Source organism: Lepidochelys kempii, chromosome 17, assembly GCF_965140285.1.
Source record: "Lepidochelys kempii isolate rLepKem1 chromosome 17, rLepKem1.hap1, whole genome shotgun sequence".
NCBI classification, from domain to species: domain Eukaryota; kingdom Metazoa; phylum Chordata; order Testudines; family Cheloniidae; genus Lepidochelys; species Lepidochelys kempii.
The window spans coordinates 3644590-3670203 of NC_136396.1; the positions used below are offsets into that span (position 1 = coordinate 3644590).

The 25614-nt window shown below is 48.1% G+C and overlaps 1 long non-coding RNA gene across 1 annotated transcript; it reads left to right on the top strand.

The window, feature by feature from the left end:
- Window positions 1-874: 874 nt before the first annotated feature.
- LOC144929527 (uncharacterized) lies at window positions 875-24286 on the top strand. Its single transcript, XR_013634792.1, has 7 exons — window positions 875-1318; window positions 1792-1860; window positions 2784-2885; window positions 3685-3780; window positions 5478-5588; window positions 11151-11381; window positions 23864-24286. It is a non-coding gene; the product is annotated as an uncharacterized LOC144929527 (long non-coding RNA).
- The last annotated feature ends 1328 nt before the right edge of the window (window positions 24287-25614 follow it).

The following is a 25614-nucleotide window of genomic DNA, read 5'->3' on the forward strand; positions in this document are numbered from 1 at the left end:
TGTGTCCGTCTCCCCCCGTGTCCGTCACCTCCCCGTGCCCTGTGTCCGTCACCTCACCCCCGTGTCCGTCACCCCCCCCGTGCCCTGTGTCCGTCACCTCACCCCCGTGTCCGTCACCCCCCCTCGTGCCCTGTGTCCGTCTCCCCCCGTGTCCGTCACCTCCCCGTGCCCTGTGTCCGTCACCTCACCCCCGTGTCCGTCACCCCCCCCGTGCCCTGTGTCCGTCACCTCACCCCCGTGTCCGTCACCCCCCACCGTGCCCTGTGTCCGTCACCTCACCCCCGTGTCCGTCACCCCCCACCGTGCCCTGTGTCCGTCACCTCACCCCCGTGTCCGTCACCCCCCCTCGTGCCCTGTGTCCGTCTCCCCCCGTGTCCGTCACCCCCCCCGTGCCCTGTGTCCGTCACCTCACCCCCGTGTCCGTCACCCCCCACCGTGCCCTGTGTCCGTCACCTCACCCCCGTGTCCGTCACCCCCCCTCGTGCCCTGTGTCCGTCTCCCCCCGTGTCCGTCACCTCCCCGTGCCCTGTGTCCGTCACCTCACCCCCGTGTCCGTCACCCCCCCCGTGCCCTGTGTCCGTCACCTCACCCCCGTGTCCGTCACCCCCCCTCGTGCCCTGTGTCCGTCTCCCCCCGTGTCCGTCACCTCCCCGTGCCCTGTGTCCGTCACCTCACCCCCGTGTCCGTCACCCCCCCCCCGTGCCCTGTGTCCGTCACCTCACCCCCGTGTCCGTCACCCCCCCCCCCGTGCCCTGTGTCCGTCACCTCTCCCCCCGGGCCCGTCACTCTCCCGGGCCCGTCACCTCCCCCCTTCCTGTCACCCCCCCCATGCCCTGTGTCTGTCACCGTCACCTCCCCCCCATGCCTGTCACCTCCTCCTCGTGCCCATCAGCCCCGTTCTCCCCATGTGTCTCCCCTGTGCCTGTCTCCCCTTAGGTGACCCGTGCCCATCACCCCTCGGATGCCCTATGTATGTCACACACACTGTGCCAGGTGCCCTGTGTCTCTCACACGCAGTCTGCCCATCTCTGTGCTCCCTGGGTGACTTTGTCTTGCCCTCATGAGATGACGAGGCCCCTTCACTCTCAGTGTTTCCCGCAGGGCACTTGCGTCTCTGTGGGGAGATGGACCAGCCCTTCACTGGTTCCGCTCCATTGAGCCCCTGGTGACAATGGCCATATTCTGTATTGAACCAGCTAAGGCCTTCAGGCTCTCACCTCCTGGGGCAGAGAGCTGTGTCTCCAGGACTGGCTGTACAGCACAATACACGCTGAGCGGATAGCACTGTATAAACAACAGAGCACTCACCCTGAATATAGTGAGTGCCGAAATGTTGACGTAGCTTTGGCTTTATCATATAATCCAAAATAGTGTCTATAATCCATATAGTCTCTGCTGTAGTGAATTCTGGGGACTCCACTATTCTACAGTGCAGATGAGTCCTTTGTGCTCCAGGCAAATGCTTGGGGATAGCTCTCCAATACATTTGCCCCACATACTGCAAGTAGGTTGTGGTCACACATCTCTAGGTGAAGACCACCAGATCAGAGACACTTTGGAGTTCATCTCTCCTAAACTGACCAATTGGTGGAGTCGTGAGCAATCAGACCCTGAGCCTCCCTTCCTCTGCTGGTAGCTGAACATGCCACCACTACAAGTATCACCAGTCTTGGGAAGAAGGTGGCAGACAATGGGATTGGGCTTCTGGGATTCTTTGGGCATTTTATTAGGCATGCTCTGGGCAAATGGTGTGTGGGAAACTACCAAGATTTTCTACTACTCTCTTTCCAGAATACAACAGTCTGCACAATAGGGAAGGAATGGTCTCTTCCATTCGGTACTAGAGAGACCAAATTATCGGTGAGTGGTTTCTTGGTATCTGCTGTTACACAGATGTACTAGGGAAACACAAACTAGTTACTGTTGGTCTTTCCAGAAATGGGAAATGCAGCACCCAGCAGATACTCTGTTAGTAAATCTACATAGAATGTAACAACATAGGCTCTCTGTGGTGCAAGCAGTGAGCTAAGTCCAAGATTCAGTTTAGTTTGGTTTTAACACACAGGCGCATAATGGTTCTGGATGTTAAAAAAAAAATAAGTAAAAAAAAATTGAAAGTCCTGACCTGATAGACTATATTTTCCTAGATCCATATAGCGATCTTGTAACTTTAATGTTGGGGCACGTTTTTGTGTGTATCTGATTACTTGATTTGAGCCTGTCATGGTGCTTGGTATGTGGCCCTTTAGTTCTCTTGTTTTATATTAGGGTTGCTGGTGGTAGTGACAGCTACTGCAGGGCTGTGCTGCATCTGCTGTGCCATGCATATCTAAGCGCTAGAATAAATTGCCTAGGGAGATTGTGGAATCTCCATCATTGGAGATTTTTAAGATCAGGTTAGACAAACAACTGTCAGGGATGGTTTAGATGATACTTAGTCCTGCCGTGAGTGCAGGGGATTGGACTAGAAGACCTCTCAAGGTCCCTTCTGGTCCTGTGATTCTGTCCTGGGACATTGGCTTTGTAGTGACCAATGCAGTGAGTCATACAGCATTATTGAAAAGTGGAGTAACAAGTGTTGCATGCTGTAACCAAGAATGGCTTGCTTTTAATACACACACAACATGCATTTAGTGAAATGGCTTGTACATTCTAGAAGTCTCAAACTATTTCCATGCAAATTGCAATCGTGAAGCCCCTGCTTAGAGTGAAATAGTTTGATTCCATGCCATACATTTTGCTTTGAGAAATATTTTCAGTGTTGATATCCCTTTCACTTTCAGGGCAGCAAAGAAGTGCAGTACCAATGTGTGGAATGTGCTATCCTGTCCGACAGAGAGAATGTTACTGTGATAGCTGAGTTGCCTTTAACTGATTCTCAGCAGGTATACACAAAAGCTGTGCGTGTCTGTCTTTTCTTGCTAAAAATCTGTTAACCCACATTTGTGGGATAGAATCTCTGCAGAGACACCTATGAAATCCTTACCCTGAATGACATTTAGGTACTAAGTTATCTCCTGACTCTGCAGAGCAAGGGTGGAGTTTTAATCATGGTGCTTTCAGCTCTCAGGAGAGACTCTGCTCCTACAAGACATGTTGCCATCTCCGCTAGTTATCCACAGAGGCTATTCCTCCAGAGGATGGCATTTCCAGTGCTGCAAACATTGATTTTTCTAGGTACCGTCTTACTATTGATTCTTCCATAAATCCAAGCAGAGCAGGGGGATGCTGGGTAACACAACCCCAGCACATTAGAGTCTCAGTTGTGTGAGTGGACTGCAGTTATTCCATTTCTAACCCTCTGGCTAGAAAAACATCCAGCAGGTCTTAACAGACTTTGAGGTGAGAGGTCTGAGATGTAGGGGGAAGAGATAACTCCTTCTGTGAATTTCTTAAATTGATGAGCAGTCCCCATAACCAGAACTGCAAAATCTGGACATCTTGGGTGCAATCCTATCTGGAATTTGGTCAGTCCGAGCTCCAGTATGGGTTCGAACACACTCCGTTGATTGGGATGCAGTGGGAACTGGCTGATGCAGCTGAGTTCTGAGTTTGGAAAACCACTATGTTTGTGGAGGAGGCAGAGGACCTCTTTGCTAGACTATGATTTTGCCAGCTTTTCTCTGAAGAAATGAAAGGTCTAAAATAATAATTTGCTTTGTCTTTTCCTTCCCTCTTTTGTAGTTCTTAGAAGATAGAACTGATCTTCTGGTCATTGCGGAAATCACCTTCAACAAACATCTGTATGAGGGCCTGAAGGAAGAGAACCACAAAGCTGAGGTATCCAAGCACCATGTAGGCAGCTAGGGCCCTTTCTCAGGATGGAAATGAAGGAAGCAACTGAGGGGAGGAATGCAAATGTTTCTGCTGAACTCTTAAAATAGAGTGATTTAGGAGGGCCTGGACTCATTGGCTGAGTTCAATTGAACCAGGATTTGGACCACAGAGAGAACAAAAGGGAATGAAGAGAATGTATTGGTGTACACAGAGAAGTTATCTGCCTGGTTGGGAATATGCATACTGTATTCCCAGTCATGCAGAGAACTATCCTAAGTCCAGAAGGTAATTTCTAGTTGGAAACACAAATATATGTCAGCTTCAAAGAAGTTTCAATGATAGTAGATACATTTAAGCACCTCCTGGAAGCCTGATGGGGGTGGGGGAGTGGGGAATACAGCCAATTAGGATGAGCAGCTGTTTCATCTTAGATGGGCTGCATTCACGTTCCCTCTTAATCATCTATTTGAATCTAAATCCCAACATTTTTATAAATGTCAGGTGGGAAATTGGCCACTTGATACAGTTATATTTAATAGGCACATTTGTCCTCTCACGTACATCAATGTAATTCAGGAGAAACCCCAGGGAAATCAGCGGGCTTGCGTCGGTGTACATGAGAAGAGAATTCATGTTTCAGGAGAGGCTGTTAAAGTAGTGAGATAAATCTGAGCCGTGTATAACTGTAGTGCATTGAGAGAAGCAAGAGGTCGTATCACAGGGATTATCAGAAATATAGCTCTGCTCGTGCTCTGATGCCTAGTGTGAAGAAAGACAAGGGGCAGATACAGTGGTACTGGAGCATCATTTCAATACACAAAGTAACCTCTGTCACTCAACTGTATTGTCTCTATTTTTCAGTGTTTCTTTTTAGTTAGCAAATACTTGAGCCTTTTCCTCCCATTGGTGGAAACCTTTACCAATGAGCTCGGCTCAATAGAATCTCCTTTCTTGCCAGCATCAAAGCAAGAGGGGTTTGAGGTATTTACTCCATCCGCAAAATATGGCCACATCTGTATTTGGAAAAAAGGTGTATTTTTAACAAGTTAACGAGGCTCCTTGCTTGGCTTCAGCTAATGTATTAAAGCTACAACTGCCTTGTCTTCACCAGGATTTCAATGTGTTAGTTAACATGTTTTAAAGTTGCACCTTTTCCCCACAGTGGAGACAAAAACTATATTATAGTGGGTTGTCATTAGGAGACACTGAGACAATCACTTCACCCAGAGACTTCTTAAGGAGTCTGAGTGAGTTTAACTAGAAGTAGAATGATACAAAATTAGCATTACGCACATTAAGTGGATTAAAATTGGCTAATTGAAAGGACTCAGATTGGAAATGGGAATCTTCATCAAGCAGGTGTTATTCTAGTTGAGGCCCATGAGAACTGGTTCTTGGCCCTGCACTGCTTAACATTTTTTGTCAGTGGCCTTGAAGAAACAATAAAATGATAAACATAAAACTGAGAAAGTTTACAGATGACCCAGAGATTGAGGGAGCAGTAAATAAAGAAGAGGACAGGTCATGATACAGAGTGATCTACATCGCTTAGTAAGCAGGGCACAAGCAAATATTATGAGTTTAAGATGGCCAAATGTAAAGTGTCCCTTCTGGCGTTATAATCTGTGAACTCACTCCCCTAGTTAAGACAAAGCAGTTATACTGGAGCATTTGTTAAACCACCCTTGATTCTATTCTAGATTACTGTCATCTTGCTGAAAACGCAAGTAGTCAATTCCTTGCCTGTTGTCATAGGAAGCTCTGTTGGTGGATTTTTGCTGTTGGCTTTCATTATTTTCATCCTTTTTAAGGTAAATATATTTGTTGACATAATTACAAGCACATGTTATTCTTGTTGATTAAGATCCCAGCAGTCCAGCGACTATCCTGTCCTCAGTGAGAGTTCACATTCAGCTGTGGATATTCTGATATGTTTTACTGAGGGAGGGAATGCAGGACCATTGGGGTTCTCTCTTACAGTTTTTTCAGCAGGGTAATTAATTAATGTGAATTAATACATTTTTAAAGTTTCCCTGAGTTATGAAATAATTTGTTTTAAAAAACAAACAAATCCTGAAGGATCCCAAAGTCTTTCTCAAGGCCTTACTGTCCTGGCCAGATTACAACTCAGGCAAATGTGTACAGCCTCTTAAAATTTCCTCCACAGTTTCAGTTGGAGAAGGTATTCATTTTTATTTTCTCTTAAACTGCTAAACAGCTGCCACGTTCCACTCCAGAAGTGGCTTCATTTTAGTAGAGTGTGGGTATGTGGAGGCGGGAGGAGAAAATCATGGGAGGGGGTGATTCCATAGCTACATGCCAATACCTTTTGAAGGGTTTAAGGATGTAAGGTGCTATAGAACTGTAAGAAATTATAATTGGGACAAATTCTGAGTTCCTTATTCAGCTTTTGCTCAGTTCCTTATTCAGCTTTTGCTCAGTCCTTAAACTTCCTCTGACTTATTGCGACTTTAACTGAATAGGGGGAACTCAGAATTTAGCTCATTGTTATAATGTATATACACAAACATAAAGGACACAATACATGTTTTTAATGCTCTTCTTGATGTCTTTCAAAAGACTTTTGAAGAGACTTTTTGTGGCTTTTTCAAAAGAAACTATAAAAATATGATGGTGGACATGATTCCTGAGGATCAGAATGAGTAGAGCAGGATTCTGTACAGGAATTGTACACTCTTCCTGAGAGCTCCAATATCAAAGACCAGCCGGAAGCAAAGCAAATCAGTCTGTGAGCTGGGATGGATCTTGAGACTGCCATGGTTTGCTCCTGGTTTAATTTAGGGACCTTGCACAACCCAGTCACCTGCTTATGCAGCTAGCTTGGATTTGCTGACTGTTTGTCAAAATTGGATTTTCCTAAATTAACAAACTACAGAATCCTCATTTCAAATTTTGCCTAAATGTAAATGTAAATATGGAGAAAATTTAGTTTGGATTGTATGTAATTTATGCCTTGTTATCACATTCTTTGTTGTTTTGATGCCGAGTTGGTTTTAAATGGACTTTAAGAGCATGCAACCGCAAACTAGTTTGAAAATAGAAATGGTTGAATGGAGGCTTCACTCTGGTCATTGTGAGTGAAGTTAGCAAAGCACCTCAGATGCATGCATTCTTGTACTTGTTTGATTTAACACAGCAGGGCAGTCTCGTTGCTCTCAGCCATTATTCAGTTTGTGGGATACGTGGATTCTTGCTGATTGGAATCATAAGTGTGTCCAGAGGTGACCATGTAAACAAGCAGAATGGTATAGGAGAAAGACTCTCCTCCCCACACCCAGAACAAAGAAGGTTCTTGTTTGGCCTAGTAACCCAAAATGCTTTTGTGTTTTCCTTTGGGATCTCCAGACTCTCGTGAGAACAAAGGGTTAATAATCAGATTCATGCCTTTCAGTTCTGGGTTAATTGTTTTCAAATTCTGATTAGGTCACAAGTGAAAATGTGTTTGCTAGGTTTCATACTAGGTCCCGATGGACTATTTCCGCATCAGAAATCACTGCACCATGATGGCATGATTGGCAATGCCTGCTCAGAAGAGTACAAGAACTGGAATGGTAGCAGTGTTGCAGGTCTTGAGTCACTGGCAAGTCTGGAGTTGAACAGAGCAGGATTGTTGCAGGTCAGGATTGTGCTTTATTGCATAGCAATGTGGAGTCCCAAGACTGGAACAGCAGGGGGTGTTGCAGGTCAGAGGTAACTGCATTTACAGAGCAGTGTGCGTGGGAAGTTTGCTTAACAACTGCCTGTCCCGTGGTTGGCTCTAGTCAGCACCTTCAGTCCTTGTGTTTTCTGAGCATGAAAATGACCACTGACCTAAAACATTTTTTTGAAAGCAAAAATATCTTTAAATATTTCCACATCTGGCTGTAGCTGTCCCTACCTGTGTAGTTTGCTGTTTTATTTCTGTCACATTTACTTCACCTAAAACCACTGAAACTTGAGTGTGTGTTCACTTGAAATGAACAGAATTAACCTAGATGTTCATTCCAACAAAAGGAAAGCAGATTGGCCCACCACCTGCTCATGTCTTAGCCAATACACACCATTTCATGGGTAGCTAACAGCTTCTACGTAGCCTGTGCTGGTGTTTTTAATGTCTCAGTGTAGCAGTCAATATGTACTGTTTCATGGGAAACTAACAGCTGCCCTGTGGCCTGCACTGGAGTGTCTTTAATATCCTGATGTAGCAATTGGTCGGATGGCAGATGGCTGTGATGTGGTGGTGGTGCAGCATGACAAGTACCTGAGTTTAAGTGCAATGTTGGGTCTCCTCAGTCTACGCAGGTCCGAGAAGGTAACAAGATACTCTGCAAAAGCACGTCCTAATGGACAACTCACAAAACCACAGTGGTAATGGTTGTTGAGTAGACAGCACGTCTGTTCCCTCCAAGGTAGAGCTTAAGCAGGAGTTTTGAATCTGTGGTCCCAGGATATAGAGGAGCTTCAGAAACCTGCCAGGCCTTTGGTTAGTGCCAGAGTTGGCAATCCAAGAAACTCATTTGTGGATGGTTTGGAGGGAGGGACAGACCACCTCTTAAAATCCCCATAGAACATCAGATCAGAAAAAGGACAGACTGTTTCTTTCTCTTTGGGTTTTAGCTGTGTGTCACAGTTCAGGACAAGCTCTCCCTCTCCCTTTCTGTCCAAGTGCCTCCCCCTTGAGGTCTCAGGCTCATGCCTTTACCTCCCTGGGATGGAATCCTGTGAGTCTCCCACACTTAAATCAGGGTACTAGGTTACAACCCCGCTGTGTACAATCCATGCTTACTCAGCACGCCCAGCGGGACAGAGTACCTGCAGTTCTTCCCTTCAGGGGTTATGACCAGTAGTGAATACAATGACCCAAACAGCCTTCTAAAGCAAAGTATTATTTAATCTGAACAATAAGAACACAGCATAACAGGAGAAAAGAATTAAAACAACAAAGGGCCTACACACACATCTTTTTTATTAGGAGTCATTCCGTCTTCTACATAGGGAACCTGGTAGGTCTGTCCTCCTAGACATCTCCAACCTCTCCTGGACTCCCTTTTAGTGAACTGAATTCTTGAGAGCCTTTGTGTCTTTAAACCCTAGTGAGTCTTTTGTTCTCCCCCGTTTCCTCACAGGACTGAGACATTGCTGGAGAAACCTGTTTAGCAAGCCTACAGAGGGATCTAGCCAGTTCATCACAGCACTGTTCTTCAAATGTTTGTCCCTCTTTTCTGGGAACATTTCTTGACAAACACGATAGTGAATTATCACAATTTATTAATGCAGTACCCAACTTTACAGTACTAAGACAAACTCATAGCACATATAGTATTTATAGATTTATTGCAGACAAATCCAAAACCATCATACTGTACGAGGCATGTGTGTGGTCCAGCTGAGTCACCTTTAATAAAGCTCCTGAGAGACGCTGTCAATTGATGGATGTGAACACTACCTATGAAACAGAAAAGAATAATTCTCAGCCGTCTGATTTTTGGTTGACATCATAGGGAGTTGAGGGTATGCATCACCTCCCAGGATCAGGCCATTAGATTGTATGACCTTTGGGGCAGGCACCTGTTATCTGTTTGGCACTGAGCCACAGCTTTATAGTGCTGTGTGCTCTATAGCACTACATAAATTATTAATAATAAAAGCGACATTATTTACTGCATCAGTATTTCCAGTGAAAATTGACCAGCAGAGGATTATTCATTTTGGTTCACAGGAAGGAATCACATCCATAAAACAATAGCATCTCTTAGCATAATTATATGTGACTCAGCTGGCCACATGCACATTTCTAGAGATCATTCAAACAGATGGTAACCAGAGAGGGAAATGGCTTCCTCCACCAAGGAGAGCTCACAAAACGATTAACCTTGTCATTTTCTGGGGGGGATAATGGCTTAACATTGTCACTAATTACAGTCAAAATAGATGTATGCACCATTGAAAAATATGTACCGGGAATACTGCAAATAGCTCTCCAGGGAGGATATTGTGGTGGATGGGAAAGAGTTCTATCTTTTGCTGACTCCTTATGGGTTTGGAGCTAATCTGTTACTCCCCGTTCAGTTTCCTAGAATGGTCTGTTAGTCAGCCCACAGGAGGCACTTCTTTACCGTGTCTGTTACCTTCAAAGACTTGAATAGACTAGAGGCACAAGGTTGGTCCCATGTTGCACTGCCACCAAACTATGTTCACTTCTTCCATACAAACTACCTCTGTGGATGAAAACTGAAGGTGCTCAGCGTGTTGTAAGTTTGGTCACTCGTGGCAAAAGTGCAGCCAACCAGAACAAGAAAAGATCAAACACAGGGTCTGAACATGATCTCACTTACACTGGAGTAAATCTAGGGTAACTACGGTAGTTATACCAGTGGGAGGCTAGCGTCAGGAACCCTGGAGCAGTGGAAAGATCTCTGTGTGTATATAAAGTCTGCTGCAGTTTCCACGGTATGCATCCGATGAAGTGAGCTGTAGCTCACGAAAGCTCATGCTCAAATAAATTGGTTAGTCTCTAAGGTGCCACAAGTACTCCTTTTCTTTTTGCGAATACAGACTAACACGGCTGTTACTCTGAAACCTGGAGCAGTGGGTATTGTAGTGAATGTTGATTCTGGTTGACTTATTTGTGTGGCTTCCAGGTGTCATGCCCTTGAGCAGGGACCTGATCACTGAGAAGAGAGGAGATGCTGTGAGAACCTATAGTGTAGATGAGCCTATTTGTTTGCAAGTCTAAAGATTTATTAACATAGCCATTCTGCTTAACTGCATTTCTGTGACCATCACCACAAGCTGTTCATATAGGCCGCAGCAGAGGGAGTTAATGGCTAATCTAGCCTGCTCCCCACACTGGAGCAGGTGGAAAGGGTTGAGTTAACGAGGCTTCCTAAGTGGGGACTCAGCCAAGAGAAAACAGTTTAAGTGAGGGAATCAACTAACTTAGGTTCTTGAGCAAAAGTGGCTCTGTAGCTGAGCTTGGAAAGCCTGTGTTTTTGTTTATCCTGAATGACCTTATTTCTCTCTTGGTATAAAATCTCCTGTTTATTTTTAAAATCTGTTTAACTGTGGCTTCCTCACAATAAAAACCTGCAAGAGAGCTCTGTTTGTGCATGACTTTACTGCTGGCTCACACTGACCTAACCTTGGGGATATGCTGGGCTTATGCAGAGCAGATGAGCTGTGCTGTGACAACCTGTGGTGCTTCAGGGTAACTGAAATGAAGACTGTAGGAGAGGTACTATCCACACTAGTACTTGGAGTGGGGGAATCATAATGGGCTGCCTTGTTTTGAGGTTTCTTAAAACATTTTTTTAGCCAAGAATCAGATTGACTCATTTTGGGAGATGGGAGTCTGTTCTCTGCTTTCTCTCCAGCAATCGGCAAACCTCGCAGCGTCTGGAAGTTCAGTTCGGACGTGCATCTATTAATATTTGACTGTGAAGGGACTGAAAGAAGCCACCAGTTCTTCCAGCATGGTCTCCTTTTTTCCAGCTTTCCCTAAATCACTCAGCACCTTGTTACACTCTCCATTTCTCACAGAAGAGATTGCTGCTGTGCAGTGCCAAAGAATCCTGAGTGGGGTATCTACAGTAAGATCATATTTGGTAAGTCTGGAGTAAAAAAAACCAACCCTGATATATGCCTCTTGGCTGCTCATCACATGAAAGAAGGTTATTTGTAGAAGGACATGCTAGGAATAGGAAATGAGGAGTTTGTGGTGCAAGTTGGGGTCATTTGGTCAAGGGGTTTCTCAGATACAGTCTCCTCTTTTCCCAATAAGCAGATGATGATGATAATCTAAGTGCCCTAAAACTTACATGTGTAGGGAGATTGTCTTGAAAACTGGTATGCTGCAAGAGGGGCTGGGGTAGAGTTTGACCCTGAATGTGAGTTCATCTGCGCTTAAACCTCTAAAAACCAGGAAATACATAGTTAAGGTGCATTCCGCCCTCACAACTCAACCTTAATTCTGCCTTCTTTGAGCAACACACCAATAAGACACATACTAGCCCTCTACCCTTACAGATGTGATAGCATTCTTCAGGAACAGAGCACAGGAACACTAGGACAAAGTAACACCTCTTTGCTAAGGCAAATCTTGAGGTTAAGTCAGGCACAGCAATCGATAGTTAATTGCACCTGGCCTACACTCAGACACAGAACTTACTCAACACAAACCACCCCAGACTTGCCCTGAGGATTCCTCTGAAACATTGCCTTCACTCACCTCTTGCTAAGCCCTGGAGACCACTGTCTTGTATCCCAGCCTGATTGTCTTCTTGCCATGGGGATTGTCAGCACTCCTGCGCACCTCCGCTGACACAATATGGAATATGGTGTTGAAATGAGGCATACTTACACCACTCTGCATATCACAATGACAGCTCTTCCAACTTGCTCCAACTGATCCCAATACAGTTACGTGGCATGGAATGCAGATAAATGATGGAATTCAAATTTGTGGAGTGGAAAACAACACAAAGAAGGGCATGTTCTTATGGTCCTTCCTCATGTCTGCTTATTAATGGCACCACCCTTTCTGAGCCATTCCCAGTGGCTATTGCTAGCTCAAGGGGTCAGTGTTAAGGTGGCATTGCAAGGGTGGTATTTACCTTAATGTTGTATTTCCCTGCTTTTCAGAGATTTTGAGGGTATCCGCTCCCGAAGTTCTGGAAGGGCACAAGGCAGCAATGGTAACCCTGAGTCTGTTAGCAATGTTTTTGGACAGTTAGTAGCATCTTCGCTATGGTGTGGCCAGTTGTCAACTTTAGAGATGATCTAAAGCCCATTGAAGTCAGTGGAAAAGCTCTCATTAATGGGCTTCATTGGGCCTGGAATCAAGCCTTTCCTGGGGAGGAGAATAGTAATTTTCTACTAGTGCTGTACCTAAATGTTGCCGACTCCAAGGGTCGGGAGAGGAATTCTTCAGAGTCATTCAAGGGGTTGTAACTACGAGTAATGGGATAAAACTAAGCAAAGGAGAATCTAGTGGGGGACATAATGGAAAAAGTCCTGAAAGTGAGATCTGCATCACTAGGGAATAGCTTCCCAAGGGAAATAGTGGGTACCAGAATACAGGCCATATTCTGGTCTCAGTCACATCAGTTTATAACATTCAAAAACCAGTTGGAGAACACTTCAGTGTCTTTGGTCACTCCATTACAGACCTAAAAGTTGCAATTCTTCAACAAAAAAACTTCAAAAACAGACTCCAACGAGAGACTGCTGAATTGGAATTAATTTGCAAACTGGATACAATTAACTTAGGCTTGAATAGAGACTGGGAGTGGATGGGTCATTACACAAAGTAAAACTATTTCCCCATGTTTATTCCCCCCGTCCCCCCTCCGTTCCTCAGACGTTCTTGTCAACTGCTGGCAATGGCCCACCTTGATTATCATTACAAAAGGTTTTTCCCCCCTGCTCTCCTGCTGGTAATAGCTCACCTTAAGTGACCACTCTGGTTACAGTGTGTATGGTAACACCCATTGTTTCATGTTCTCTATGTATATAAATCTCCCCACTGTATTTTCCACTGAATGCATCCGATGAGGTGAGCTGTAGCTCACGAAAGCTTATGCTCAAATAAATTTGTTAGTCTCTAAGGTGCCACAAGTACTCCTTTTCTTTTTGCGAATACAGACTAACATGGCTGCTACTCTGAAACCTTTAAATCTGCAGTAACTCCATTGACCTACTCTATAACTGAGGTTATACAGGCTTTCCAACTGAGGTTAGTCCAGTAGTAATACTGTAAACCAGTCTTCCACTGGGGAAGTGGGTGCATTAGCTCATTCAATCCTTATAGGCCTTGCTCCTCTCTAAGAGCTCTGGTTCTGTGCTCTGGTGTTCTTGCATCTTCACCAGGGCTTTGTTTTAGATTGTGTCTCTGGAGTTTTGCTCTATGAATCCCCAACCTTTAACTTCCCTTCTGCATCAAACATACCTTTAGTACAAATGCATCTGTTGTGCTGTGCATTGATTCTGTTCTATCCATCATGTCTCAATATCTTTATGTACCTTGGTGATATTGGTTATGGATGAATGAGGAACAGTGTACCTTGATCTTTCTAATGTCTGGAGTTCCTGCAGCATGAATCCTGGCAAACTGTATCTGGCTGGATCTGGAGTTTCCTCCATACAGTAGGAAACGGGCTTTGCTAAATGAATGAAGGACTTATTCTTCGAGTGCTTGTTCACGTCCATTCCACATTAGGTGTGCATGCGCCACATGCACGAGTGTCTGAAACTTTTTCCCTTAGCAGCTCCTGTCGGGCCCGTGGGCCCCCTGAGTGGCGCCACTGTGCCCCACATATGTACCCCAGCCGGCCCGACCCCTTCCAGTTCCTTCTTACCATCCGTGGCGGCGTTGGAACAACCTCTCTCTCTCTCTTTCTGGAAGAAGAGCAGTCCCTTAGCCTTTAGAGTACCTGTTAGCAGTTCGTTTACATATCAACTGTGAACACTAAAGTGATTAGGTGCTTGGAAGCCTCCAGCACCGGCCCCGGGCCGTGGGGCATGCCGCAGGCTCACGGCTTCAAGGCTTGCGCCACATGCCGCAAACCTATGCCAGTTAGTGACCCCCATGTCTCATGTCTACGTTGCCTGGGGGATGGACATCAAATTGAAAGGTGTAGGATTTGCAAGGTGTTCAAGCCAAGGAGAAGGAAAGAAAGAGACTTTGGCCTAAAACAATCGTTGATGGAGGCCACATTGCAGCCGCTGGGCCCAGAGCACCCAACGCTGGCTCAGGCTTTATCGGTGCGTAGTGCCCCGGAGCCGTCATGAGACCCGGCACTGGCGAAGCACCGTAAACTGTCGGCCCTGGAGCACCAGGCTAGGCCCCAGCACCGATCGTCCTCCCTGGTGCAGCCCCCAGTGCAGCTTAAAGGAAGGCGTGGTCGTTCCCTGAACAGGAGGCTGGTGCCTCCCAAGGCACCGAGCACCGACAAGAGCAGGAAGGCCGCGGTACTGGTGCTGATACAGGCGGTCCCAGCGGCACAAGCCCCACCGAGCCCAGACCTAAGTGAGCTCAGTGTGGATGATGGGCTCGAGGGCATAACAGATCAGCCCTCTATGCCTGGCACCTTTGAGGCCGCAAAGGACCTCATCAAGCTGTCGGTGGCGAGCCCCCTCCAGCACCCATGCCTCGGGTGCCGTCGAGGGGTAAGCCGGCAATGGTGTGCCACTCAAGGAGACCATCCCGGCACCACTCCCGGACTTGGTCCCGGTCGAGCTCCGACTCCGCAGACTCGCACTTGCCAGCGGCCCAGAAGGAGGTTGCGGCACCAGCAGCAGGTCGACACAAAGAAGCGCCAGGAAGGGCACACCGCTCTCTGGCACTTCCCAGAGACTGGCACCGGGAGGAGCTGAGATGGCCCTCGCCAGAGGTCTCCCGCAGACGGTCCCGGTCCAGGGAACGCCGGCACTGGTCCCAGTCCCAGTCCCGCTCAGCCAGGAGCCGCTCGTTCTCCCGCTGGTGCAGATCGTTGGCACCGCCATGGCCTTCGCGATTGGCATCGCTGCAGTCCGGCGCTGGCTCCAGCCGCTATAGCTACCTGCACCTGGGCCCTGACAGCAGGGACCCTTAGGGGAGCTGGCAACGTCAATGGGGGCCGCCAGGCCATTGGCCCTTCTGGACCCCCTGGGCCTATCAGGAGCTCCAAGGCACCCCATCCAGGGGAAGTTACTCAGTGCGGCAGTCCCGGTCCCCGCACTGACGCCAGACAGTGCCGGAGGCAGCAGTATCCAGGCTTCCAGCATCCCCCCAGCTTAGACCGTCCCATGGACTCCCACCCCAGCCTGAGCCGGGGGCCCCTGCCACGGGAGATGGGGAACAGGAGGACCAACCAGAGGGGGTCGAGCAGCAGCTAACCTCCTCGTCTTCCCCCGATGAGGCGGTGGCAGGTACAGAGGTATCCGGCCCTCTGCCAATAGATCATAGAGCCCACCAGGAACTGCTGCGCACAGTTGCCCAAAATTTGGGGTTGCAGGCCGAGGAGACGGTTGAGCAGGAGGACCCCATGGTGGACATTTTTGAGCCCCAAAGGGCCATCCAGAATAGCGCTCCCGCTCATTAAGACCATTCAGTCTATCTATAAGACTATATGGCAGACACCGACCTCCAATGGCTAAAGGAGTGGGGCGTAAATACTTTGCTCCATCTAAGGGCTATGAGTTCCTATTCTGCCACCCGAGTCCATGCTCCCTAGTGGTTTTGGCAGTGAATGAAAAGGAGCGCCATGGGCAGCAGGCTCCGGCCCCTAAGGCCAAGGAGGCGAAATGCCTGGACCTTTTTGGTAGAAAGGTGTACTCATCTGGGGGCCTTCAGTTGAGGATTGCTAACCAGGCCATCCTCAACAGGCACAATTTCAACTCCTGGGAGGCCGTGGGGAAGTTTAAGGACAACCTCCTGCAAGGTTCCCAACAGGAGTTCACGGCCCTGGTGGACGAGGGCAAGGCAGTAGCCAAGACCTCTCTCCAGGCCTCCTTGGATTCGGCAGACACGGTGGCTAGAAAAATTGCGTCAGGGGTGGTCATGAGGCGCTCGGCATGGCTCCAGGAGTCAGGCCTGCCCCCCGAGGTCCTGAATACGCTCCAGGACCTCCCCTTCGAAGGCTCTTCTCGGATTAGACAGATGCGAGGCTGCATAGCCTCAAGGACTCGTGGGCTACACTCAAGTCGCTGGGTATGCGCACCCCGGTGACCCAGAGGAAGCCTTTTAAGCCACAGCCTCCCCCTCAATGCCAGTACCAGCCTCGTCATAGGCATGAGCCTTACCATAGGCGAGGCAGGGATAACAGGCAACGGCGCAATAACAGTAATGCGCCGGGCCAGAACCAAGGCCAGCACAAACCCCAGCCAGGTAAGCCAGGCTTTTGAAGGTGCGCTCAAGGACAGAGTACCAGACTAGTCACCAGATCTGTCCCTTTGTTTCCTGAACCGCCTGTCCCGTTTCTCCTGTGCGTGGTCCACCATTATGTTGGACCGTTGGGTCTTACGCACGGTGCGGAACGGGTACTCGCTGCAGTTCGCCTCCCTCCCACCCCCCTTCCCTGTCCCTCTTCAGGGACCCCTCTCACGAACATCTCCTAGAGGAGGAAGTCCGCTTGCTGCTACAGGCGGGGGCGGTAGAGGCGGTGCCTCACGGCCTAAGGGGAAAAGGGTTCTACTCCCAGTACTTGCTCATGCCCAAGGCCAAAGGGGGCCTTCACCCAATCCTAGACCTGCACAGGCTCAACAAATTCCCAGTCAAGGCCCGGTTCTACATGGGCTCTCTGGGTACCATCATCCCTTCCCTGGATCCGGGGGACTGGTACGCTGCCCTCGACATGAAGGATGCGTACTTTTATATCGCCATTTTCCCAGCACATCGGTGGTTCCTAGACTTCACCGTGGGCTGAGAACATTATCAGTCTGCGGTTCTCCCGTTCGGTCTAGCCGCAGCCCCAAGGGTGTTCACGAAGTGGATGACGGTGGTGGCGGCCTTCTTACGGAGGCAGAGAATCCGGGTGGACCCGTATGTCGACGACTGGCTCCTGGCGGGCCGATCCGAGGCAGAGGTGTAGGGCTATGTGGAGGTGGCCCTGAGATTGTTCTGTGAGCTGGGGCTCCTGGTCAACATCCCCAAGGCAATGCTCATACCCACGCAGAGAGTGGAATTCATAGGGGTGGTCCTGGACGCAGTGCAGGCCAGGGCAAGCCTTCCGGTATCCCGATTCTGGGCTATCCAACAAGCAGTGGCCTCCCTGCGCCAGTTTCCAACAACAACGGCCAGGTGGTACCTGCGACTGCTGGGCCACATGGCAGCAGGTACACACATGGTCAGGCATGCCAGACTGAGACTCAGGACTCTGCAGGCGTGGCTTGCTCGGGTGTACCGCCCAGGCAGGGACCCCCTGGACTTGGTAGTGACAGCCCCAAGGGATGTGCTGGACTCCCTGCTGTGGTGACAGTTCCAGCCTGTGGTTTGCGAAGGCATCCCCTTTGCCGCCCCACTTCTGGACCTGATGCTGGTGACAGACGCGTCAGACCACTTGGGGGACCTCATGATGCAAGGGTTGTGGTCCGAGGCAGAGCGGTCGCTCCATATCAATGTGAAGGATCTCAGGGCGGTTCGTGTCGCCTGCCAGACCTTTCATGCCACTCTGAGTGGTCACAGCGTGACAGTTCTGACAGACAACACTACTGCCATGTTTTATATAAACAAGCAGGGTGGGGCTCGTTCCTCGCCACTCTGTCACGAGGCTCTCCTCCTCTGGGACCTTTGCGTAGCCCATGCGATTCACTTTGAGGCGTCCTTCTCCCGGGGGTGCGGAACGAGCTGGCGGACTCCCTCAGCAGGTCGTACCATATGCACGAGTGGACGCTTAGGGTGGATGTCGTGCTTTCGCTCTTCCACAGGTTGGGGTTTCCCCGGGTAGATCTGTTTGCCACCAGGGCCAACGCCCAGAGCCCGCGGTTCTGCTTGTTCTAGGGCCGCAGCCCGGGCTCACTCGCGGATGCGTTTGCGATCGCGTGGAGAGGGGATTGATGTATGCCTTCCCCCCGCTCCGCTTGGTGCACAAGGTCCTGCTCAAGGTGCACAGGGACAGGGCGGCAGCGATCCTCATCGCCCCAGCCTGGGCCCGCCAACACTGGTACACATCGCTCCTAGAGCTGTCGGTGGATGCCCCCGTAGTCCTGCCCCTACACCGGGACCTCATTACACAGGACGGCGGGTGGCTTCTCCACCCCGACCTGCAGTCACTGCACCTGACGGCGTGGAGGCTCTGTGGCTAAACGCCCTGGAGAGCCAGTGCTCCCTTCCTCTGCAGCAGATTCTGCTTGGCAGTAGAAAGCCCTCTACCAGGGGGGCCTATATGGCCAAGTGGAAAAGGTTCTCATGTTGGTGTGAACCCCGACAGGTGCGGCCGGTGCAGGCCATTCTGGAGTACCTCCTGCACCTCAAGCAGCAAGGGCTAGCCCCGTCCTCACTCAGAGTGCACCTGGCGGCCATCTCCGCCTTCCATCCGGGGTTCTCGGGGGGGCTCGGTGTTTTCTCACCCAATGGTGGGGCGGTTCCTTAAAGGGTTGGAGAGTGTGTTCCCGTACTCCTGCCCCCCAGTCCCTCCATGAACCTTAACCTGGTCTTTTCTAAACTCATGGGACCCCCTTTCGAGCCCCTTACTACCTGTTCTCTCGTCCACCTTTCCTGGAAGGTGGCGTTTCTGGTTGCCATTACCTCAGCCAGAAGGGTGTCCAAACTGAGGGCCCTCACTTCTGAGCCACCATACACAGTATTTCACAAGGACAAGGTGCAGCTCTGGCCGCACCCCAAGTTCCTCCCTAAGGTGGTCTCCCAATTCCATCTGGGCCAGGATATTTGTCTGCCGGTGTTCTTCCTGAAACCCCATACGGACCCGAGTCACTGCAGCTTGCACACCTTGGATGTGCGTCGAGCGCTGGCGTTCTACTTGGAGCGCACCAAGCCCTTTCGCAAATCCGCGCAGCTGTTTGTGGCTGCGGCGGAGAGGTTAAAAGGCCTCCCAGTGTCGGGGCAGCGGATTTCGTCTTGGATTACAAGCTGCATCTGGGTGTGCTATGAGCTCGCAGGTGTTCCGGCCCCGGCGGTCACGGCCCACTCGACCAGAGCACAGGCGACTTCCACGGCATTCCTGGCACAGGTCCGGATCCAGGAGATCTGCAGAGCAGCCACCTGGTCCTCGGTGCACACCTTCACAACCCACTGTGCGGTCAACCAGCAGGCCAGAGAGGACATGGCAGTTGGCAGAGCGGTCCTCCGAGCAGTTGTTCCATGACTCCTACCCTCCTCCAGAGGTAAGCTTGTAATTCACCTAATGTGGAATGGATGTGAACAAGCACTCGAAGAAGAAAAAACGGTTACTTACTTTCTCGTAATTGTTGTTCTTCGAGATGTGTTGTTCACGTCCATTCCACCACCCACCTTCCTACCCCTCTGTCGGAGTCGCCGGCAAGAAGGAACTGGAGGGGGTCGGGCCAGTGGGGGTATATATGCGGGGCGCAGTGGCGCCACTCGGGGGGCCGGGGGGCCCGCTGGCTTGACGGGAGCCGCTAAGGGAAAAGGTTTCCGACGCTCGTGCACGCGGTGCGTGCGCACACCTAATGTGGAATGGACGTGAACAACACATCTCGAAGAACAACAGTTATGAGAAAGTAAGTAACCGTTTTTTTCCCACTCTCTCCTATAGTCATGTGCACTGTAGTACTGCAAGAGACTAAGGGCTTGACCAGAATAAACTATTCTGGAAATAACGCCCCCATGTGGACACTCTGATTCTGGAATAAGAGTGCCTTTTTCTGATTTAGCTAGATTAAGTTAAATTGGAAAGAGGCACTCTTATTTTGGAATAAAAGCGTTCACATAATTGAATTATTCCAGAATAACTATAGTGCTGTAAATTCACATCCTACCTTATTCTGGAATAATTTCCCTGTGTAGACAAACTTGATATTGGCTGTCATAAGGTGTTCTGTCCCCAACAATGGCCATTGCTAACTGCTTCATAGGCAGGAGCAAAGCTCCATTTTATGCTGAAATGTGCTAGTGGTTTGTCTAATAGGGTTTGTTGATGTATAAGTACCCAGATGAGATGCTCATTAAGGAGACTTGTGGGGGTTAAAGTACTTGCCTTTGTGTGGCACTTAAAGCTCTGAGGCTCCTTTGAATTCCAAAACAGCTGCACAAAAGGAAGGCTGACAATCAGGTTCATCTTGGAAGGCCCCCCCAGAGGAGGAGTTTTGAGTTGCAGGGGTTTCCTAGGGAAAATCCTCAGGAGTTGGGGGCAGTGGGAGAGAACTGTATTTAATAGTTAGTTTTGCGTGAGACCCTAGAGAAACATAGAGGCCCAAGGAAGCTGCTTCTTGGGATAAGGCAGCGGTTCCTTTCTCTAGGGCTTCTGAAAGAGGGGAGTTGCCCGTTTGTTACCAAGGAAATAAAACTAGTGTAGATCTTGTAAATTGCCCGTTTGTTACCAAGGAAATAAAACTAGTGTAGATCTTGTAAATAAACAAGCTATAAACAAAATACTTGATCCTGTTTCACCGATTTCTGCTTCAAGCTGGAAACTGACCTGTGACATCCTGCGTCTGCTCCTGCTCAGCAAAGGTGTAACAGCTCTACAACACAATTAACACTGCAATATTATCCTATGGAGGAAATGCATGAGTGGGAGAAGTGGTTCCTAACTCCAGCTGATGATCAGCAGGTTATGCCTTGAAACATGAGGATTTTTGGTGTTTGTGTATAACTACAGAAGCAGGGTTTTTTTAGGCGTCTAATATTTTAAAAAATATTTCTTTGCCATTTGCCTCAATGACATTCTGCAACAGAGAGTTTCACAGTTTAATTCTGTGTAGCTTTTTAAAAAGTAGTTCCTCTTACTGGCTTTGAACTCGCTGCTTTTTAATTTCAGCCTGTGTCCCAATATTCTTGTGCTATGGGACAGGTTAAAGGGGACCCAGCCTTCTCCATACAATTCATTATTTTATTATATCGCCTCCTACTCTTCTCTTTTCCAGTGTCCCCTTGTATGTAACTTCCCTGATGCCTCCAGTCATTTTTGCTGTCTTCTAAAGCTGTCTGGGAGCTGGGAGTGTGGCTCTAGCAGAGTCCAACCAGTTTTTCTTTCAAGCAGCTTTTCTTTATTAAATGCATTATAAGGCTCCTTGACTTGTAAACCGGACATGCCCTATCTGATGATTTAATTCCCCACAGTTGCTGTTGCTGTAGTGGATGCCAAATCCATTCACAGTGATTGGATAGCACTAAAGGGATTAGCCAGGACTGCCAAGATCTTGTAACAACCCAAACCACAATCATGTATCTCATAGGATCCTGTGTTTTCCCCATGGAAGCTTTGCTGCATTTTTTTTTTTTAATTTTACTTCCTTCAATTACAATAAAAAAAAAACAAACCTCACCAGCACTGAGGTTTGTACATACATAGTCCCCAAGAGTGTGGTTAAAACCAATTCCAAAGCCTTACAATCCACCTCGTCCTGCAGGAAAGGGAGCATTGGGCTGTTGTTACATTTTCATTTTGCATGAGCTCACTGTTATTCAGTGGAATTCTCCCTCCCCACAACCCCGCCAGACGCGTGGACCACATAGGGAGGGGTTAAAACAGGAAAGCCAACTGGGCAAAGGTTAAGAGCCACTGACCCTTGCTTTTTATTGCCTTGTCAGTACTTATGTGCACACACAAGGCAACTGTACCATTATAACAGAGTGGATTTGTGACATAGTCATATTACCATTTGGGATTAGACTAAATTCACCGTATGTGTTTGTGTTACCTTGCCCTGGACTCTCTTGGAGCAAACGTAGCCAGTTGGTGGAATCCTCATCCCATGGCTGGACTTGCTTTGCGACCTGCTGCCATCTGAGCCAAGCCTCAGTTTAGGGCTCCCATCGTCTATAGGTGGGTGGCAGTGACGTCTTTCCCTGCTTTGTCTAGGCTTTGTCTGAGGGCCATTGTGCACCATCTCATTAGGTCTTCGGTGATGTCAGACTGATTCACACTCAACACCTTATTCTCCTATCAGTCTTATTCAGCCATCTTTCCCTATGTGGGAATAAACACTCTTTGTTTATCCTCAGGTACCTGGCGAACCACCTCTGCATAAGCTAGTTTTGCCATTCATTTAGATCCTACTGATAGCTGTGCGGTAAGTCAGCCTGGTAATATAGATTTGCTCAGTCCTGTCAATACAGTGAGGATCCATTCTAAACAGAGCAAAAGGAAAGAGGCTGCTCTATCTGCTGAAGTTGCCATTCAAGAACAGAGCCTTGCAAATGACATTCAGCTTCTTTAATTGCCGGACCCTAGCTGGACTCGCTCTCAGCTGCTTGATTTGGGTCTGTCCTCCCTGTCCCTCTCCCCTTCCCCCATCCCAAGTATTGGTAGAATGAAAAGATATGCCACTGTGGAGATCCTGGAGCTCCCTAAGCATTCAGCAGGGTTTGCAACAGTGCAATAGGGTGCTACCCAGACCTCCTGCACAGGGTGATGCAGGGCTTAAGCTTTCCATGCAAAAAGTGTTCTTGATTCCTGAGTGAGGCACAAACAACCTGTCTAGACTCTAGTGTGGGCCATACCTTAACTCCATTTCCTGTGGAGAATACAGTCTGTGCCAGGTGACTTAGAAGAGTATATGCTTTTTAAAGAGCAGCCCAGTAATCTACAGGGCACCTTCTGTTCAGAATTCCCTGAGAGCACTTAACAGTGCTAAGAGGTGACTCAGCAATGCTAAACTTCCTGGAAGCCAGTGCTCAATGCTGCATCTGTGGGGTGATGAACATGTGTGAAACTAATTGGAGAGCAGAACATCGTCTGTAGTGCGCTCCAGAGTTCTGTTGCAACTGGGACATTTGAGCTTCTTGTAGTGATTCAGTGGCATGTAACTTGCTCATTGCAAATATTCCACCTCTGATCATCACTATGCATAGTCAGACTCCAGGTTTGAGACGGGATCAGTCAGAGGGGACTGATTGGCTCAGAGGATTGCTAAGGAGACAAGAAACTTTTTCTTCTCCAGGTCACAGATTTGAGTCCTGCCTAGGCTGAGTAATGACTGGAATGTGTTACTGTCTGATGGTAGCCTGTGATGAAGGAGTTTGGTGAGCCTCAGTCCAGTTCCTAGAAGTATAACAGGACTAAAATCACCACTACTAGTTTGGGCCACCTTGTTGGTCATCTTAACAGAGCAGCCCTGGGTTGCATGAGCTCTGGGGACTGGATTCCTTTCTCATTCCTACATGTCAATCATGAAGCATGTTGGCAAAGAGCCATTTGTGTACTAACCAGTGGAGCAGAGACCTGCCACACCTAGCCAAGAGCAGGATTTTTGCTTTGAGTTATTAGTTTAACATGAAGGCAAGTTTTTATTAAAAACTGTCAGTTTTCAGGCCATTGATTTAACATTTCCCCCAACAAGGCTTTTGTTGGCTGGCATTAGGAGGTCAAAGCACTGGAATGCAGCATTGCAAAATGCTGACTGTTCCGTCTACTGCTGCACTCAGTCTTCCAAATGATTTTGTATGTGTATTTTTATTTCATTTCAGTTTCCCTTTATGGTGCCAGCAGTTTAATCCATCAAGCACTGTCTTATGAGAACTTCCTCAGCTCCACAAGATTTCCCCACCATTTGTTCGCAATCCTTCTCCACTGATACCTTGGATCCTTGGGAAGGGGGAGGGGAAGTAGCAAGTACTTCAGCCAGTGATGATGCTAAGGCCGTGTAGGATGTGCTACATGCAATACAGATCATTCAAGGACTAGGAGAGCACTGGAAGAATGAGGAGATGATGTAACCTGAAAGCTGGTTAACTATAAGGTAGCTATAAGGTTCACCCCCAACCCCGCTCTCCTGCTGGTAATAGGTCACCTTTCCTGATCACTCTTGTTACAGTCTGTATGGTAACACCCATTGTTTCATGTTCTCTGTGTATATAAAATCTCCCCACTGTATTTTCCACTGTATGCATCCGATGAAGTGAGCTGTAGCTCACGAAAGCTCATGCTCAAATAAATTTGTTAGTCTCTAAGGTGCCACAAGTCCTCCTGTTCTTTTTGCGAATACAGACTAACACGGCTGTTACTCTGAAACCTGTCATTAGAAGGTAGCTTGTTCTTTAGGGCAGGTCAGCTTGTACCATAATTAAAGGATGTCAGCGCAGCTGTTGGTGAGAGATAGTTGTGTCACCGGTATTGTTTCACCAAACCAGAGGGTTAACAAGACTGGGAAGCAACATGCAGAGTTGAGATTCAGTTCTGCTCTCTTGGAAGCCAATGGGTGTTTTGTCATTTGGTTTAATGAGAGCAGGATTGGGGAGATAAATCGAACAGAAAATACCTGGCTGTCTCCTGGAACCTGGATATGTTCCCATTTCCCCACCCTCGCAGGCAGGTTTGGGTGCCCCCTGGGAGAGATGGAATCCCAGGTTTTATGGCGTGTTGCCAGTCCCTTTGCATGGAGATGCCAGAAATCATATTTCCAGGTGCTCCTTTTCCAAGAGTGTCTGGGAATGAGAGAAAATAATTCAGTCTGCCAGCCAAGGTGGAATTGGTCCCATTGGTTCAACACTACAAGGAAAAAGAAAGAAATTATTCAAAAGGTAAAAATGCTCCAAACACCTTTCCAGTGTTTCTCTGGGATTCTGTCTCCTTTTCCTTTCAGACCCCAGGATTCAAGGACATGTGCCTAATTTGGGTCGACACTAGTTAGAAGGACAAAGGTTGCAGTTGATTTTATCAAATTTCAAATGCTATTTTCATGCCTCTGATTTAAAAAATAAAAATCCTTCAACTTGTTTATAACCATGGCAACTTGCAGCCTGATTCTGATTTTCATTTTGTTACACTGCACTGACTGCAAAGCCACAGCAGAATTAGAGGAGAAATCTAATGGATTATATTTGGAAAATTCTGCCTTGGCAGATTACAGTTGTATTTTTCTCTTTGCGCTCTATTTCAGCCAAACATGTCCTCTCCAGAGAGAACCAGCACTGTGCACTTGACGCTGCTATTTTTCACCCTGTTTTATATTTCAGTATGCACATCCTGTAGTCTTATTGCAGCCATCTCTCTCCATCCTAAAAAAATCACACTGTGTGAAGAAGGAAAAATCACTAAGGAGGGAGCCTCAGCCATGGGTGTTGGTCCCTTGCCAAGATCTGCAGCTCTGGACCAATGTTGGGCACAGCAGTGTCCTAGATAGAGAAAATATGTGACAACTCCCATTTACATGGGTCATGTTCTCTGCCTCCCATCATCTCAGTAACCAATCTGCTCCCCACCTGTAACTCCCTCCTTC